The following is a 6,145-nucleotide window of genomic DNA, read 5'->3' on the forward strand; positions in this document are numbered from 1 at the left end:
AGTCATTTTCTGTTAAAAAGTGCTAGCTGCCTCTAAAAAAAGGAGATTTTTATTGATTTGGGAGTTTTTAACCTTCCCAGTGAAATAACATGAGCATCCTTGAAAGCAGCTCCTGTGCTACAGGAGAGGATGTGGATGTTTGTAGGAACAAATTTGGTGATGAGGTCTCCCCTGAGGGTAAAACTGTAGAGGGGGCTGATCTCTCCCTATTGTAGGTGTGACAATCTAAGGTGGTGCCAGTATAACCAAGGTGCCCATTGCTTTATTTATAGGGTAGCAGCTTTGAGTCTGTTGACACTGCACTAGGTCTGGTTAAGTTGTTCAGGACCCTTGCCATTGATGGGGGAAGGTGATGGCTGGCAACTGGGCAGTTGGCACTAATGCTGTGTGTCCTTTGACAGGGTACAGAATGTTTGCACATGGGGGGTGTCCTGCAAGAACTGCCTGGGGTTTCCCCTCACAGCCTGGGGAAACCAGGCTTAGAGAGAGGTTCTGTGATCTTTGCCTTTTGTGCTTGTGCAAATTGAACAGGTTGCAAGCCTATGTTCCTCAAGAATTTGATGAAAACCAGTCACCCAGACTAGTCCTAGTGAGAGGCTGTTATGTGAATTCATCCCTCCTTAGACACTAAGAGTCTGCCTCAAACAGGGATACAGCTGTAGCTGAAGGAGGACAGGGGGAAGGATGAGGAAGCATCAGAAATTTCACTAGTGAAATTTAAGGCACAGAGGAATCCAATAATCTCTTTCCAAGCCACAGTTGAACTGCAGAGAAGCGGGGCTGTGTGATACCAGCCTGTTTCAGCCTGATACCGGGTGTTGCTGAAAAGAGTTGCCTGTAAGTTTTTATTAGGCTGGATTTTGCTTTTGTGTAAGCCATCTCGATTAACTAATTGCTTAGCTTTTGGTAGAAGGTGAGGGCCTGGCAAATAACTCGGCCACTATTACAAACTAATTCTGTCCTCCTGAAGGGTGTGATATGTGTAAACAGACCATGTGATTCAGCATGTACTCTAAATAACCGAGTAGTAAACTCCCATCTATGTAGCTAATAAAGTGCTCCTTAATTGGCAACATTAGCTAAGTTGAAAAGCACAGACTTGCTAATTTGTTAATCAACAGAAAGAATAATTGTTTCCTTCCATTGTCTCCAAAGCACTGGGAGTCTCTGCAAGGCAGAGGTAGGCACAAATGCTAATGGAGGAGGTTGGCTCCTTCCTTGCAGCAGCAGGTTGTTGAATGTCGCTGGTGATTTTGTGGGGCTCTTAGAATGAAGGAATTAGCAATGGAGGAGAGTAGTAACTCGAGTTGCTCTCTTATGTCTGTCTTTGTAATGAAGCAGTTCACTAGCCTTGACCCAGTGAGAAAAGCGATTGCATGTGAATGGTCCCATCCAGCTAATGAATTAAAAAGCTAGACTCTAAAAATAGAGCCTGATTTCTACTCTTTTATCTACTCACTTTCCAGTGTGGGGAAAACCCACTGTGTCTTTTGCCCTTTCAGCACACACAGGTCTGAGAGTATCAAGCCAAAATACCCAGTGATGGAAACACTGTTTCAGCCACCAGAAAAGCAATTTGTATTTGTTGGATGCTCCTTTCTGGGGCTTTGGGGAAGCACCAACTATTTGATCCAATCATTTTCAAGTAATTGCTTGAAATGTAAAGCTGTATGAAAAGATGGAGAGCCTGTGGGTTGTTCTCTTCGTGTGTCAAGGTTCTGAGTCAGCCTCAATTTAATGATTACATGCAGAGTGTTTAGGTGGCCAAGTCTAGCTCCCTAAAGTTAGGAAGTGCCTGAGCTACACTGCTTATGTAATCTTTAATTTGGTGGCTATCTTGCTGTTGCCTCATGTGCCCAAAGAGCCCTCTGGCAAAGCCAGGACTGGAACACAGTTCTGGGCCTCTTGCCACTGCCTGAAACTTAAGACAGCATGCTTTTCTTCGGTTTCAAATGCTGTTCAATTATGTCATAAAACTAAAGGCTCTTCTGTAATGAAGATGACATTTAATCTCATTAAGTACTGTCAGCTCTCCATCATTCAGGGAAATGGAGACCTGGGTATCCTAAGTATCATTGAGCTCAGTGGTAGCAGATAAGTGATTAAATTAAGCCTGGCTCTTTGAAGATCAATGCTGGCTCAGATCATGCTGCCTTCTGAGCCTGCTCAGGTCTCCCCATGTTGCCTTCCAGGTATCAGGCTTTAGAAAAAACCCTTGCTAGTTAGCATATTGGACCCTGGCTGGCTCCTTAGGGGTTCTGCAAGCTGTATCTTGTTGTGGAGGCGTGCTTCTGGACCCAAGCTGACCGACCATCCATGTGCAAATTCAGAAGTTCCCTTGGAAACACAAGAATCAAGAGGCACATTGAAGTTAAAAAAGGAAAGGAGAAATAAAAATAAGAGGACAAGTAACCTGGCTTCCAGTGGGGCTTGTTAGTGACCTGGTGCTGACTGGTGACAGGAGCACATTGCCGAGGAGGGTCCAGGAGGTTCATTGGCCAAGTTTGCATGGTGCAGTCCCCAAGGTATAAACCTGGCTGGACCCAAGACTCCTCAGCACAGAGTAACTCCACATGCCTGCAGCTCTGGTGTCAATCTGCAAACCTGACAGACAAGGCAGCCACTGCACTGTGCTAAACGCAGAGCAGAAGGGTGGCTCTCATGTGATGCTGTAGGCTGTGAAAGGCTCCATGTCCAACACCCAAGCCCTCTATCTTCCAGCCGTCATCACCTGGCTGTGTGTCAATAGCCAGAGCAGCAGCAGAAACCAAGACCCTATTACACTCTGTGCTGCGTTCACACGTGTAATGAAAATGAGTCACCATCCCCAGAGAGCTCATAAACCAAGTGGAGGAAGTAGCTCATTAGTCCGGTGTTCACACATTCATTTATTTATTTATACATATTTCTTCCAGCATTGTTTTTCTGTGACTAGCAAGCAATTATTTAAACCCTTTCCTTGTATGAGAATGGTGGCACTTCAACTCATCCGCTGTTATGATCCACCTGCCTCTCTCATGGGTTTCGTCATTAGTCAGATGAGTTTAGATAGCAAGTTACACAATGTTTACTAGTAATGTGTTTCGAGCTTTGTGTTTTCAGTTCATTCAGAGCTACGTTTAAAGATGTCTTACAGGTTGCTGTGATCTTTGCAACTGTCTGGGAAGCAACTTTGTTAATGCATGGTTAAATGAAGTCATAGCAAAGTAAAATCAAAAGCTTCATATTATTTTCACTTTGTTTACAAGTTATTGCTACAGGTGTTGATAGAGAATGTCTGCTACACAACATCTGCTCACAGTCTTATTTACAGAAGAAAACAAAGTAAGATTCAGGCACACAAGGAAAGTCAAGGACAGATATAAACCAGTTAATATTTATAAATCTAGGAAAAGAGGTGGAAATGAAAGGAACTGTCTTGATTTTTTAAAATAGTTTCATACCTATGTTATTTACACAAAACATATGATTCAATTAGATCTACTGTATCTAGAGAATCTAATTCCCAGTCTTAATGTGGGTAGTTTATTTCTTAATAGGTAGAATTTCATTCTTAATAGGTAGAATCTAAAAACCCATATGAACTGATAGTGAGATACTAAGTTTTTCATGTTAAAGCCAATGACTTGTACTGGGAAGATGATTTCGGCCTTTTATGTGTAATACACATTTTACATTACACTTGTTATTTGGGTTTTGGGCCCTGTTTTACCCAAGCAGCAATTTTAAAGGAACAGTTACACCACATCCATAGGTAACACAAAATGAATTAATTGCTGTGATAGGTTACACTGGAAACCCAATTCTTAGATTAATGATTTACGTTGCCAAGAAGGAAAACAGGAGAAGAAGAAATAGCCCACTGTGAACAGCTGAATCACTGTTCTGACTCCTGAGGCTAAACGAAAAATTCTGCCATAGTTATTTTTTTTTTTCATTGGCTAGTTCAATAAAAAATACAAGAATCAGAAAACTATGGAAAACATATGGCACACATGAGTTCTATTTTCTCCGGTGATGGTCTCAGCCATTTAGAACTGAAAACTTTAAAATACCTCTCTAATAAATGATCTTGCCTTCTAATAGGTGTCATGCTGGCAACTTTCTGAAGTTTTACCGTATTTTAAGAAAAAGAATGTTAAAATAAGGAATAAAAATGATTGTTTTGAGCCTGAATAATTGTTTTAGCCAAATTATGACTGTGTGGAAATGAACTGCAGAGTGGGAGTTTCATCCAGATCGTAGTGAACACTGAAACTTGATGTTTTCTTGCAAATTACCCTAAAATTATATTAATTACATTACAGTTTGAATACTGAATTGTATGGTCTTCTCAAAGGAGCTTTGTAATAACAGTAAAGGCTAAAGTGATTTTGTCGTATGCAGAGGAGTGAGACAGCAAACTGGGGAAGCGATTATCTTCCATCTTTCCCCTCTTTGGCCCCTGAAGTGGTTACCCTGGACCAGCTCCTTTTGCACCTACCAGCCACCCCAACCTCACCCATCCTGTTTCTCCTGGCTTTATTACAGCCCTGTGCAACAGGCTGCTGCTTGCTGCTGACTTGGCTCTTTTTTGTTGCTGTTGTTCAATAGCAGTGAGGTTGCCAAAGCTATAGTTGTTTGGGTTTGTAAAAGGTGAGTTTCTAAGCTTTGTGTGCCTTCACCACTGTCAGAAGAGCTGACTCTGGCTGTCTGGGCGAAGAGATGGAGAGCAGTAGGTCTAAACTGGCCAGCTCAGAGGTGGAGACTTCCTAATTCCAAGATAGCCCCAGCGTAACATGTCCTGCTGAGATCCATGACCCAGGACTGAATTAAGACTTGGCATTACTTCAAAGGGGAGATCGGAGCAAGGTTATTTCATTTGGCAGTGCCTGGCCTCCCACCACATGAATGGCCACGCAGGGTCAGTCCCGAGGTCTAATGGGCACAGTGTTCACTTCTAACAGGGACCAGTGAAGGGTGTTTGGAGAAAGGCTGGCAAGCCTGGAGCAAACCCAGCCCTGCACAGAGCATCCCCAGTTCTATGAAGAGCAGGGTAAGGATTTTCTCGCACTGTGGGTGCCCTTGGACTGTCCTGCTCGGTGCCTGCATCAGGACATGCATGCCAACAGCTACTCAGAGCTAGCTGGGAACTCCCACGGGACTTCTGGCTCAGCAGGAGCTGATCCATATGCGGGATGGCATCTGAAGGTAGGTAAGGAGAAAATGATTGCCTTGACTCATGGGTAATGCCAGCTGTAATTTGAAATGGGAAGTGGAAATACAACCTGGTTTAATGGTCTGCTCCTGGAAGCTCACTGAACCAGAGACTTTCCAGATGACTCAGAGCAAGAAGGTTGTTCACTGAGAACTGCTGTATTAAGGATTTGGCAGGATTATATAACAAGCAGTCATACTTCACTGCTGCTAATATGCCTTCTCCGTGAGAGGGATGCTTACAATTGAATGGCTTTGAGGAGCTGCAATAAAGCAAAATGGCAAGTGCCTCGAGACATTTTCATGATGCAGCTGAGCTCCTGCCCAGAATAGACCTATTATTTGTTTCTAGACATTGTGCTACAATTGGTTAGGAAGAGAAGATGAAATTTCACTGTGAGCCTCATGATGCCACCCATTCCTTTGTTGTGGTCCTGTTTACGTTGTATTCAGCATGGTGCACCTTGCTCTATTTAGCAGAAGCATTTCCATTTGTGGAAAATGTACCTGTTTCTCTGCAGTTAAAATGCCTAAGGTTTGGGGAGTGCTGGTTTTGGGAGCTGGGGCAAAGCTGGATTCTTTTGTGTGCTTGAATTTTGCTATGTCTCTTTCAGTGCACCTCCTAGAAAAGTTTATACTGATAGGACAATGGGCAACAGGTTTAAACTGAAATGGGAAGTTCAGGTTAGATATAAGAAAGAAGTTCTTTCCTGTGAGGGTAGTGAGGCACTGGAATGGGCTGCCCAAAGAAGTGGTGAATGCTCCATTGCTGGCAGTGTTCAAGCCCAGCTTGGACAGAGCCTTGGAGACATGGTTTAGTGTGAGGTGTCCCTGCCCATGGCAGGGGGGATGGAACTGGATGATCTTAAGGTTGTTTCCAACCCAAACCATTCTGTGATTCTATGATTCTGTGATTGAACATTAGTGAAAATTCTGAGTGTTTGCAGGT

This window comes from Pezoporus flaviventris, unplaced genomic scaffold, assembly GCF_033815535.1.
Source record: "Pezoporus flaviventris isolate CSIRO_AGI_PZ_B2104156 unplaced genomic scaffold, CSIRO_AGI_Pfla_v1 ptg000037l, whole genome shotgun sequence".
Classification (NCBI taxonomy): Eukaryota; Metazoa; Chordata; class Aves; order Psittaciformes; family Psittacidae; genus Pezoporus; species Pezoporus flaviventris.